Source organism: Nycticebus coucang, chromosome 13, assembly GCF_027406575.1.
Source record: "Nycticebus coucang isolate mNycCou1 chromosome 13, mNycCou1.pri, whole genome shotgun sequence".
Lineage (NCBI taxonomy): Eukaryota > Metazoa > Chordata > Mammalia > Primates > Lorisidae > Nycticebus > Nycticebus coucang.
Window position 1 is genome coordinate 33,391,948 of NC_069792.1, and position 12,941 is coordinate 33,404,888.

General features: G+C 40.5%; 1 protein-coding gene, 1 long non-coding RNA gene and 1 other non-coding gene across 7 annotated transcripts in view; 1 reads left to right on the plus strand and 2 right to left on the minus strand.

Annotated features, from left to right (window-relative positions):
* Positions 1-10,409, minus strand: part of LOC128563573 (uncharacterized) — a 60,627-nt gene extending 50,218 nt beyond the window's left edge. For 2 of the 5 annotated variants that reach the window (XR_008373825.1, XR_008373823.1), the window contains exons 1-4: positions 10,246-10,409; positions 7,018-9,153; positions 6,398-6,527; positions 3,583-3,698 (exon numbers count right to left, since the gene is read on the minus strand). This is a non-coding gene — a long non-coding RNA (uncharacterized LOC128563573). Of the gene's footprint in view, positions 1-3,061; positions 3,699-6,118; positions 6,319-6,397; positions 6,528-7,017; positions 9,154-10,245 lie in introns of those variants that run through there. The other 3 variants (XR_008373827.1, XR_008373824.1, XR_008373826.1) reach the window with 3 other exon arrangements.
* The window catches only part of LOC128563566 (uncharacterized), an 856,840-nt gene that overhangs the window by 752,626 nt on the left and 91,273 nt on the right, over positions 1-12,941 (plus strand). The window lies entirely within an intron of this gene.
* On the minus strand, positions 7,158-7,242 carry LOC128564174 (small nucleolar RNA SNORD87). Its single transcript, XR_008374042.1, has one exon. It is a non-coding gene; the product is annotated as a small nucleolar RNA SNORD87 (small nucleolar RNA).

Consider the following 12,941-nt stretch of genomic DNA (forward strand, 5'->3'; position numbering starts at 1 on the left):
TTCCTTGCAGCTTCTGTGAAGGGAATTGGTCCTTGATTAGCTTCTCAGCTTGGCTATTGTTGCCGTAAACCAAGACTACTGATTTGTGACATTGATTTTCTACCCTGACCCGTTACTGTATTTCTTGATCACTTCCAGGAGTCTTGTGGTTGAGTCACTGGGATTGTCTAAGTATGAGATCATATCATTGGCAAAGAGCAAGAGTTTGACCTCCTTTGCCCCCATTTGGGTGCCCTTTATAGTTTTCTCTTACCTGATTGCATTGGCTAGAACTTCCAGCACAATGTTGAATAATAGTCGTGATAGAAGACATCCTTGTCTAGTTCCAGTTCTAAGTGGAAGAGCTTTCAGTTTTGCTCCATTCAGGATGATATTAGTTGTGGGTTTGTCATAGATGGCTCAATCAGTTTAAGAAATGTACGCACTATGCCTATATTCTTAAGAGTTCTTGTTAGAAAAGTATATTGAATTTTATCAAATGCTTTTTCTGTATCTATTGAGAGGATCCTATGGTCTTTGCTTTTCCTTCTATTCATATGGTGAGTTACATTTATAGATTTGCATATGTTAAATTACCCTTCCTTCCCTGGGATGAAGCCCACATGATCATGATGTATAATTTTTTAATGTGTAGCTGTAATCTATTGACTAGGATTTTATTGAGTATTTCTGAATCTATATAAATTCATGAAATTGGTCTGTAGTGCTCCTTTTTAATTGGATCCTTTCCTGGTTTTGGTATCAGGGTGATGTTTGCTTCATAGAATGTTTTGGGGAAGGACCTTCATTCTAAATCAGCGGTTCTCAACCTGTGGGACCCACAGGAATTATATTAAAGGGCCACAGCTTTAGCAAGGTTAAGAACCACTGTTCTGGGCAGCGCCTGTGGCTCAGTGAGCAGGGCGCCGGCCCCATATACCGAGGGTGGCGGGTTCAAACTCGGCCCGGCCAAACTGCAACAAAAAAATAGCCGGGCATTGTGGTGGGTGCCTGTAGTCCCAGCTACTTGGGAGGCTGAGGCAGGAGAATCGCCTAGGCCCAGGAGTTGGAGGTTGCTGTGAGCTGTGTGACGCCACACCACGGCACTCTACCGAGGGCCATAAAGTGAAACTCTGTCTCTCCAAAAAAAAAAAAAAAGAACCACTGTTCTAAATGTTTTAGAATAGTCTCTGCATTATAGGTGTGAGCTTTTTTTAAAGATTTGATGGAATTCTGGTGTGAAGCCATCTGGCCCAGGGCTTTTTGTTGGAAGATTTGTTTACTGTTTCTTTGATCTCAGTGCTTTTCTCCCCCTCTCTCCCTTCTTTCCTCCCCCCTACTCTCTTCTTTCCTTCTTCCCTCCCTCTCTCTCTTCATCTCTTCCTTCCTTCCTCTCTCCCTCCCTTTCCTCTCTTCCTTCCTTCCTCCCTCCCTCCCTCTCTCTTCTTTCTTTTGAGACAGAGTCTTTCTTTGTCACCTTCAGTAGAGTGCTGTGTCATCATAGCTTACAGCAACCTCAAACTCTTGGGATCAAGTGATTCTCTTGTCTCAGCCTCTCTAGTAGCTGTGACTACAGGCACCCGCCACAATGCCTGGGTATTTTTTTTTTTTTTTTTAGCAGGTCCCAGCCAGGTTTGAACCCACCAGCCCTGCAGCATGTGGCCAGTGCCCTAATCACTGAGCTATGGGTGCCCAGCCCACATTCTCAAATTTCTGGCATAGTTTCTTGTAGTCAGAGACAATATCTTATATCTCTGTGATATCTGTTATTGCCTCCTTTTCATTTCTGATTGAAGTTATTAGAGATTTTTCTTTTTAGTTTCTAGTTAATCTGGCCAAAGGTTTATTTTATTTTTTCAAAGAACCAACTTTTTGTTTCATTAATTTTCTGAATGATTCTTTTGTTTTCAATTTTATTTATTTCTAATTTAATTTTGGTTATTTCTGTTCTTCTACTAGGTTTGGGATTAGATTGTTCATCCTTTTCCATTTCCTTAAGATGATTCATTAAGTTATTGATGTGCTCTCTTTCTGTTTTTTGGATATAGACATCTAATATGATAAATTTCCCTCTTAAGACTGCTTTTGCAGTGTCCCACAGGTTTTGGTAACTTGTAGCTTCATTGGTGTTATGTTAACAATTTCCTCCTTTATCTCTTCCTTGACCCAATTGTCATTCACCATAAGGTTGTTTAACTTCCATGCCTCTGTATGGGGCTGAAAAATTTTGTTGAAGTTGAGTTCCACCTTTATTACCTTGTGGTCTTAAAAGATACAAGGTATAATTTCAATTCTTTCATAAAAGGTCTCTTTCATAAATCTGAGCATTTAAGTTAGGTGTATAAATGTTTAGAATTGAAATGTCCTCTTGTTGTATTATACCCTTGACCACAATTAAGTGACCAGCATTGTGATTTTGATTATTTCCTTAATTAGTGATGTAGAACATCTTTTTCATATGCCTATTGGTCATCTGTTTATCCTCTTTGAGAAATGTATGTTTTAATCCTTACCTATTTCCCGCCCCCTCCACTCTAATCCCCTGCATGACCCCCATTTTAAAAATCAGGTTGTTCTCTTACTGACTTGCAGAGTCTTTCATCAGAGATATGATTTGCAACTTTCTATTTCCTGGGTTGCCTTTTCACCAGTGATTGTATCTTTTGATGCAGTTTTTAATTTTGATGTGGTCCAATTTATTTTTTGTTTTGGTGCCTGGTTTTGGTGTGATATTCAAGAAATCACTGTCAAATCCAAAATAATTCAACTTTCCTCCTGTGTTTTCTTCTAGACTTACAGTCTTTTAATGTTTACATTTTAAAGTCTTAGAACTCTTGTATTTAGGTCTATGCTCCATTTTGAGATGATTTTTGCTATGATGTAAGCTAAGGGTCCAACTTCATGTTTTTTCCACAAACAGGTTCCAACTCCTGTTTTTTTCTCCCCATAGAATGATCTTACTACCCTTGTTGAAAATCATTTGATATATGCCAGTTTATTTGAGGGGCTATTCTAGTCCATAAATTTAGATATTTACCTTGCCATGAATGGTTTTAACAACTGAGAAATGTACTGCAATGGGTTTATCCTTGATCATTCATTTATTCTTTTTACCCATATTCCAATACCTTCTTTTTCTACTATTTTCACCTCTAAACATTACTATTCAGCTTCAAAACTAATGCTTTTTACAATTTCCAAGCTTTAAAATGTAGACATCAAAATACTTCTTCTGTTGGTACCAAACTAAAGCCCCTTCCTTAGTTTAAAAGAACAAGTGCCAGATTTACATGATTATAGACATGCTCTATTGAGTGAGTCAGAACTTAACTTTTACATTTTCATTATTTTGTTTGATAAGAGTGATTTCACATTTGGCTTTTTTTTGGGCCGGGGCTGGGTTTGAACCCACCACCTCCGGCATATGGGACCGGCACCCTTCTCCTTGAGCCACAGGCACCGCCCTCACATTTGGCATTTTAAGTATTCCTCACTTACATTCTGTTTCCTTCTTTAGGAGCCGCTGTATTTTGTGTTGCTCCAAATGCAGTATTTCCATTTGAATTGCATAATGAAGAGTATTTAGAGGAAAGGGATATCTACCTGACTCAGTGCCAACGACAGCTCGAACAGTTTATTGCCACATATGGACCAGGGACAGGTATCTTCTCTAGTGATGAATAAGTGACTTGAGGAAATCATTTTTTCTTCATTCCTACCTAAGCAGGGGAGAAAGTGTATTTGAGAGTGATTTTTTAAAAATTTAAGTATGGCCTCCTCAAAATTAATTCCTAATGCGATAAATACTAATCCAAACCTCTATAGCCAACAGCAGAATTTTAAAACTTAGAACAGTGTGGACAATTTATAAGTGATAAAGTTGTCAAGGAGAATACTACTTAAAAAACAAATTCTGGTTAGCTCAGAATATCAATGGTGAATAGACAAAAATATAAATAAGCTGAACAAGGTGAAAAATAACTTTTATGTAGTCCACTATATTTGTCACAAGATGGCAATAATGCTTTATCTACAAATAATGTTAAACTATTTTTTTTCCCTTACACTTGTGAACTTGTCAAAACTAGTGAGTAAAGAATATATATAACCTTTTGTATGACTCCTGGTGGTAGATCAAAACTTTAAAAAAAATTACATAACCTTAAACTTCAAATTTAAGGTCTTTTCATGCTTTTTTTGACATGTCTATGACATAGTTTCACAAGCCCTAAATACAGAATCTGGAAAAGCCTTGGGAATTCCCCATATATTATGCACGTGTCAGGTTAAATGAAAATTTACATGTTATCAAGGAGACTGTAATTTATAAATTGGCTACTTAGCCCTCACTAGTTACAAGAAAGGTTCCATAAGGCAAAGAAATCAATTTGGAAGCCCAGTCTCCATTTTTGTATTTTTAGAGACAGTCTCACTATATTGCCCTCAGTAGAGTGCCACAGTGTCACAGCTCACAGCAACCTCCAACTCCTGGGCTTAGGTGATTCTCTTGCCTCAGCCTCCCGAGTAGCTGGGACTACAGGAGCCCACCACACCTGGCTAATTTGTTGTTGTTGTTGCAGTTTGGCCAGGGTTGGGTTCAAACCCGCCACCCTCGATATATGGGGCTGGTGCCCCACTCACTGAGACACAGGCACCACCCCCAGTCCTCATTTTCGAAGGAAAGTTTTTCTGCTCTGAAAAGGCAGAAACATCATGAGAAAACGTATCTTGTAAAAAATTCTTAAATCTTTAGTTCTCATTCTTCAAAGCCTTATCGAAAGATCACATCCATTCACAGAAAAGCAAAGTATCACCGAACTGTCACTTTATTAACCAAGATGCTATCATGCATCATATCTTTCAAAATTGGCACTTCAGTTTCTTAACCAAACAGCAGGACTACTCACCAACTCTCTGAGATCTAGATCACTATCACTGAACACCTACTAGTGCCAGGGACAATGTTAGAAGGAAAAGCCAGTTTTTAACGTTTACATATTACAATTTTATGTTACCAGTTAGCAAGATGCTTATCTTGTGCTTCTCGTGTACAACTCTTTTACGGTTCTCTATGGGATGAAGGCAGAACACTTCCCTGTCTTTATCTTCACCTAGCGAGAAATCTAGTTTTCAAATTCAATTCTTTTAATCCTAGACAGACCTGCTGGCCCAGTTTCTCCTAACATAACACAATTATTCCTTGTACTAAGATTAGGATTACTGTGTTCAAAGATGAAGTCAAACTGAATAAAATAAAAAAAAAAAAATTTTAATTAAGATAGGCTCACTGTTGCACTTGGTACACTGCTATGGCCTCATAATTCACAGCAACCTCAAGCTTTTAGGTTCCAATGATCCTCTTGCCTCAGCCTCCCAAGTAGCTGGAACTACAGGCACCCACTACGCCACCTTTATTTTTTGAGACAATCTCACTATGTCGCCCTCAGTAGTGCGCTGTGCTGTCACAGCAACTTCAAACTCTTGGGCTTAAGCAATTCTCCTGCCTCAGCCTCCCACATAGCTGGGACTATAAGCGACTACCACAACACCCAATTTTTTTTTTTTTTTTTTGCAGTTACCATTGTTGGTTAGCTGGCCCTGGCTGGGTTCAAACCCGCCAGCCTTGGTGCATGTGGCCAGAAATGTCTCACTCTGGGTCAGACTGGTCTCAAACCTGAGAGCTCAGGCAATCCACCCGCCTCACCTCCCAAAATGGTAGGAATACAACAGGGGTGATCCACAGTGCCCGGGCCCTTAAAATTTAAATCTTAAATAAAATCTATAATCACAGAAAGGTGATAGCTTTTACGTAAGGGACAATTTGATTGTATTCAAGCATTCAAGAGTCCTACCGGTTTTTCAGGTACAATAGAGAATTACAAAGGGGAAGCCAGATATGACACATGCAGCGATTAGGGCCTCTCCAGAAATTACCAAAAGCTACAAAGGGAAAGTGGGGAGGGAGTACAGGAAATATCTCACCATGCTTTATCTCAATGAGATCACCACCCACAAATGAGCCGATTACATTGTTAAAGTATGCTAAAAACAGGTCTGATTAGTAGTGACTATTAAGAATACAGCTATTTTGGCTCGGCGCCTGTGGCTCAAGCAGTTAAGGCGCCAGCCACGTACGCCTGAGCTGATGGCTTCCAATCCAGCCCTGGCCCGCCAAACAACGACAGCTGCAACCAAAAAATATCCGGGCGTTGTGGCGGGTGCCTGTAGTCCCAGCTCCTTGGGAGGCGGAGGCAGGAGCCTCTCTTGAGCCCAAGAGTTGGAGGTTGCTGTGAGCTGTGTGATGCCATGGCACTCTATCCAGGGTGACAGCTTGAGGCTCTGTCTCAAAAAAAAAAAGAATACAGCTATTTTAAAAGAAAAGAGACTTTAGTGCCCAGCAATTAAAATAATTACTCACATTTATTTTCTATATCATTTATAATGAAGTTAGTAAAACCAAGTAAAGTATTCATTTTCATCATTTGCTTCTGTTCATCTGTTTTCTTGCAGTCTTCGTTCTTTCTTCCATAATGTTGCATGGCACACCTCTAAAAAATCAGAACAGTGAAAATCATTTCATAATCAAAGATAAAGTTAACCACATAACCTCAAACAGTGGCTTTTTGCTGAGGTTTGGTGCCTGTAGCTCAGTACTTAGCCCACCAGCCACATACACCAAGACTGGTAGGTTCAAATCCAGCCCATATTTCCCAAACAACAACTACAACCAAAAAATAGCTGGGTGGTGTGGTGGGCGTCTGTAGTCCCAGCTATTTGGGAGGCTGAGGCAAGAGAATTGAATTGCTGAAGCCCAAGAATTTGAGGTTGCTGTGAGCTGTGGTGCCAGGGCACTCTACCCAGGGAGACAGTTTGAGACTGTCTAAAAAAAAAAAAAAAAAAAATTCAATGCTGAGAAAAGGAAACCATATCCTGACATGCAAAGGCAACTGCAACAGCTATTGGACCCAATCCCTTGGATTTATCAGACACTTTTAACTGTCAACAGATGTGGTCGCTTTCCTAGTTACAATTACTTACCTGAGGCAACAAAGGAGTATTTCAAAAAACTGCAGCTAAAGGACATCCATCTGCAGCTACCTATGTGCTAAGGAGAAAGAACATTTAGCCTCTTAGTAAAAAATTGTACTACATACCATTAACATAAACCAATATAGTTTACTGGCATCTCAGTCTAAGAATTATTTCTTCAAAGATATCCTCAGCTGGGTAAACGGCAAAAATTTAAGTCATCATTATGCCACCATTATCAACGTCGATAACACATCAAACATTTTGTGTATTGCTTGTTAGTAACAATAGCACCACGATTCCCAAAAAGATGTCATTTAACACTTTTTGTACCTCAATATATGCAGTGGCGGTTCTACTTTTTCATTGCCATTTTCTGTTAAGCTTTTGGAAAACATCTGTCACAATGACCTTCACACACCTTCAAAATTCATAGGATTTGTCAGACCTAAAAATTAAATTTTCACTGTCAATTCCCATTTGTAATTGCATTTGTTTGGCATGTTATATGAAGGAATAGTCTAATAAAAATTTCATTCCTGCCGGGCGCAGTGGCTCATGCCTGTAATCCCAGCACTGTGGGAGGCTGAGGAGGGAGAATCAATTGCTTGAGCTCAGGAGTTAGAGACTTGCCTGAGCGACAGTGAGACCCCGATTCATGAAAAAAATGGAAAAACCCAGCCGGGTGCTGCCTTGAGCACATGTAATCCCAGCGGCATCCGGAGGCTGAGGCAGAGGGGTGCCTGCAGCCTGAGTCTGAGGCTGTGGTGAGCTACCACGCCCACTGCACTCTGCTCAGGGGCATAGGGTGGGACCCTGTCTCAACAACAACAAAATGTCATTCCTCTAAGGAACCCAACCTACCTTTTGGGACTCCAACCCACTTTTTAATAAAAGTACCAGTATCTCTTGTTCAATACATTTCTAATGGAATAAAAGAACACAATTCCTGTTTCATTACTTCTGATAGTATTAACTGACAAACGCGAAATTTAAAAACATCTGTTAATGACTTGAGTGTTTTAAATCTTTTGATTGGTTAGTACCTAAAAATTACATAAATGATGGAAACATTTTATATCCTTCATCATCACAGTATTGATTTTAAGACACAATGGTCCTAATGAGTAGACAACCATTGCTTTTCTGTCCTAGAGCTTGACTAGAATGCACTAAGTCAGGTTAAATGCTAGATGTACAGAAACTAGGGTGAAGATTTTCACCTGAAAACAGTACAATGGCAAATCTAGTAGTTTTGGAGAAGGGATGCCTTACACTGTCAGCATTACCAGACACATTCCTACAGAATTAAGTTTAAGTTAACTGAATGTACACAAACAGGGCAAAGGAGATGGCCAGGGCCACACAAATGTCACACAGCACCTCAGGAGTATAAATCATTGAGCTAGACAATTATTGATATGATTTATGAAGACATACAAGTTTGGACCCTGCTAAACTATCATTATTTTCATGTCTTGAAATGCTGAAATATTTCACTTGAGTATGAGGAATAAAATTACTGCTTGTGAATAATTCTAATTTGGAAAATTTCAGTTTAGTATTATGATTCACAGGAACTACAGACAACTACATGCATACTCATTCTTATAATGCCTATGTTTAAAGATACATATGAATAATAAACTATCCATCTCACCTCCCAGCCACAGGATCAAGAAACCGATGGACACAAAACTAGAGATAGGTACTACTAGATGGGGGGCAGGGGAATGGGGGTGGGAGGTAACACAGCATTGGCAATATTACCGCTTTTAAATGGGTCGTTGAGTTCTTTTGTATTTATGTTTCAGACTTTCATGCACTACCTGTATTTTTATCAAACAAACACTTAGCTTGTAAATTTCTAGAAATCCCAGCACTTAGCAACAATTCAAACCACATAGGGCTTAAAATTAAGGAATCCACGGATTATAGAACCATTACATTCATCCTGTTGACAGCTAACTCTTAAAATTACTTCAAATGAAACAATGTATTTCAAATCGGGAAGAAAAAAAAAAAAAACCCAGGAATATACCACGTCTCACAGATGCCTTACCATTTTTAAACGTTTTTGAATTGCCAGCATGTTTTCCAGTCTCCCCGCAGTTGACTGATGTACATCCGGAAACACCCATCTCCCTGTGAATTCAAGCACAGGCACAAGGGTAGGCATTTACAGCCTAAGGGCCTTGCAGAACTGCACGGGCTGTTCTCCAATTTCAATGTCTTTTCTCAGAACTTATTTACAAGGAAATTTACAGGAAAACGCGACCCGCTCCACTTACGGCTAGAGACCAGCATAGACCCACAGTAAACTTCGTTTAGAAAATAAAATTTCCCACCATTGCAAGAGGGACTTTACCTAACAATTGCAATCAGTGTAACCTGGCTTACTGTACCCTCAATGAATCCCCAACAATAAAAAAAAAAAAAGTAAGAAAGAAAATAAAATTTCCCACGATTGCAAGAGGGACTTTACCTAACAAGTGCAATCAGTGTAACCTGGCTTATTGTACCCTCAATGAATCCCCAACAATTAAAAAAAAAGAAAGAAAGAAAGAAAAGAAAATTTCCCTGTAGTCCCAGCTGTTCGGGAGGCTGAGGCAAGAGAATCGCGTAAGCCCAAGAGTTAGAGGTTGCTATGAGCCGTGTGACGCCAGGGCACTCTACCCGAGGGCGGTACAGTGAGACTCTGTCTCTACAAAAAAAAAAAAAGAAAAGAAAATTTCAAAACCACAAAGTAATGTTAGGGATGGGTCGTCTTATTACCTAGGAGATAATCACCTCCCCCGCGTATAAACTGCTCCCTTATAAATGATAAATAAGCCGCCCATTTAAAGGAAACCTGAACAAGCCAATGCCGCATGCTCAGATTTGCAGGGGTACAAAAGGGACCCGGCAAAGCAGAACAGGAAGTTATCTGGCCGTTCCTTCCAGGCACCTTTGGTTCCCGAGTCATGCAAGGCCCTTTATACTAACTTCTGGGCTCACAGTTAAAATCAGCGCTGACGGAGTAGGCTGCGCTAAGACTTCCAGGTGGTTGCTCACAAACGCCGGCTCAGGTGGCCGGAGGGCTCGTGGCCCCTGACCGCGAGGGGAGCGTCACCTCCTGGGCCAAACCTGAGGCGCCGGCTGCGGCTGGGCCGGAGCAAGGCGGCGCGGCGCTCGGTACCCACGAAGCGAGAGCCCGGCCCGTAGGAGAGGAGGAAGAAAGACCGCAATGGCTCTTACCTCCAAGAGCCCAGCTACCGACTGGAAGGCTCAGCCGCTTTCCCATCCGCATAGGTAGCAGTTCTTCCCGCCCACCCGCATAGCTAGCAGTTATTTCCGAACCGTCCTCTCTCGGCTGCCGCGCGGAAAACGAGGCGCGCTGTCCGCGAGTAGCTGTTGGACCTCCGGGGCTACACCCGCCCCTTCCGGGACTCAGTCCCGCCCGTCCATGCGCAGTGCGGGCAGAGACTAGCTCCGGAGGGGAGGTCTGGCCTTTGGGTTTGGGTTGAACAGCTGAGTGTAACTTTGCTAGAAGCATTTTTCTTTTTTTTTTTTTTTTGAGGCACAGTCTATGTAGCCCTTGGTAGACTGCCGTGGCAGCACACAGCTCCCAGCAACCTCCAACTCCTGGGCTTAAGCGATTCTCTTGCCTAAGCCTCCCGAGTAGCTGAGACTACAGGCGCCCGCCACAACGCCCGGCTATTTTTTGGTTGCAGTTCAGCAGGGGCTGGGTTTGAACCCGCCACCCTCGGTATATGGGGCCGGCGCCTTACCGACTGAGCCACAGGCGCCACCCAGCATAGAATTTTATTAATAGTAGTTTTTTAAAAATTCTAGGCCGGGTGCCATGGCTCACGCCGTAATCCTAGCACTCTGGGGGGCCAAGGTGGGTGGATTGCTTGAGTTGAGTTTGAGACCAGACTGAGCAAGTGTGAGACCCTATTTCTAAAAATAGCCTGGCTTTGTGGCAGACGCTTATAGTCCCAGCTTCTTGGGAGGCTGAGGAAAGAAGATCTTTTGAGCCCAAGAGTTTGAGGTTTCTGTGAGCGGTGATGCCACGGCACTCTACCCAGGGCAACAGAGTGACACTGTGTCTCAAAATGAAAAAAAAAAAAAGAAAAATAACCATTCTTTAGTAATATAATCATGATTACCTTAGAAAGTTTTATACTTTGTAGATACAAGTGGATTCTGGAGCAGGTAAGATATTATTTTCTTATAAGCTGTCAGAATCTATGGTCTGCACTTACACATGTAAATCTCATTTGGAGAAACTCATCTCCTCATATTTGCAGTATAAAATGAGGTTGGAACTGGTAGGAAGTTGTCTGTAAAAACCACATCCTCGGGCTTTCCCTGGCTGGATAGTAAGCATGTCAAAACAGAGTTAATGCAAGCAAAATGTAAATGATCCTAGTCACAGATGCATGACTTTTCTATGTAAGATTCTTTTACCTCAGGCAAGATTATTTTTAAACATAATATTGACATTGAGATAATCATAGTATTTATACTTCTCGTCAAGGTTAAAGTTCCAAATCTGTGGAAAAATATATTAAATTGTCAGAAAATAGGGAACTGATCTGAATGAAAGTTGATTCTTAAACACTTGAAGTACATCAACTTTCCCGAGATAATTTTGGTGAAAATTGCCTTAATTACTTATGATATCTGCCAGGATCTAAAATAAGGAGTTAACCACAGTGACTTTAATTGTCAATGGGAGACACTAGTGTTTTCCTTTTCTGTTTAAAAATTTAACTTTGACATTAAGAATAAACTTTGAAAATAACTATTTAAATGTTAGAAATTCTGAATGTAAAGGGATGTTTTAAAATTACTTGAGGTGGCCATTGAGACATGGTGGGAAGTCTGCTAGGGGACTTGAGAGACAATTTTGTTCTTTGATGAAGATACCTGTTTGCAGACAAGCCACTCTTCTTTCCTAAGACACTCTCATCCAGACATTCTTACCTGTGAAAGAATGCCTGTCCCTTACTGTTGCAACTGTCCTGTTAAATGAGAGATTGTACCTGAGATGGTAAAATGGAAAGAAGGAACCAGCAACTGAAAGATACTGAATAGTCACAGAATTAACTAGAATGAACTAGCTAGGGAGCAACTTCTTGTTATGTGAAATAATACATTTTTCTTATTCTTTAAAACAACTATTCAAGAATAATGATGTGGAGCATTGAGAGGTGGAACTAATTGAAAATTATGATGCCATTCATACCCCAGTGATAATCTAACATAAATTATGTCCTGAAATTAACATCCCATTAAACCTTTCAGTACAATAGGAACTTAACAGCTCTTTTCTCAAATCCTACTAGCTCCACTTTTAAGGAACAATAAGTATGCTGTTCTCAAAAGTCTCCAAGGGAAAAAGGATGATTGACAAGGAGTATGTTAACTGGAAGGAATCATTAACCAGAAGGTATAACTATGTAGAAAACATGTGAATATCCTCAGTGTGTGTGTATTTACACATTTGTTCTTGTGTGTTTTACATATATGTGTGTCAGAGACTACAAAGAAAAGTCAACTTTCACGGGGTGTCATACTTGTGTATGTATGATCTGTCACCCAGGAACTTAGAAACCTTGGTCCACTGGTGAGATTATGTCCTCCTTATCTTCTTGTGTTAACCACACAGGACACAAATACAAATAGCAAGGTCCCGTTAAAAGAAAACAAAATGAATGACCATCTTCCACTTTGTAATGGCCGTCACAAATAAATCCCTCAGTTTGTCAAATAGGAAATATTTTCTCAATGTGCATAGGCCTTACTTTCTCATTGGCTCATGTATTATATCTGCTCCTTTTTTTGTTGATTCCTGCTTAGCTTTGAAGACCCAGCCTGTCCCCAAACAATTATCAGAATTATCTCCAAATCCTGATCATTCCCCCTTTGTAACTGGGCTTTCATAT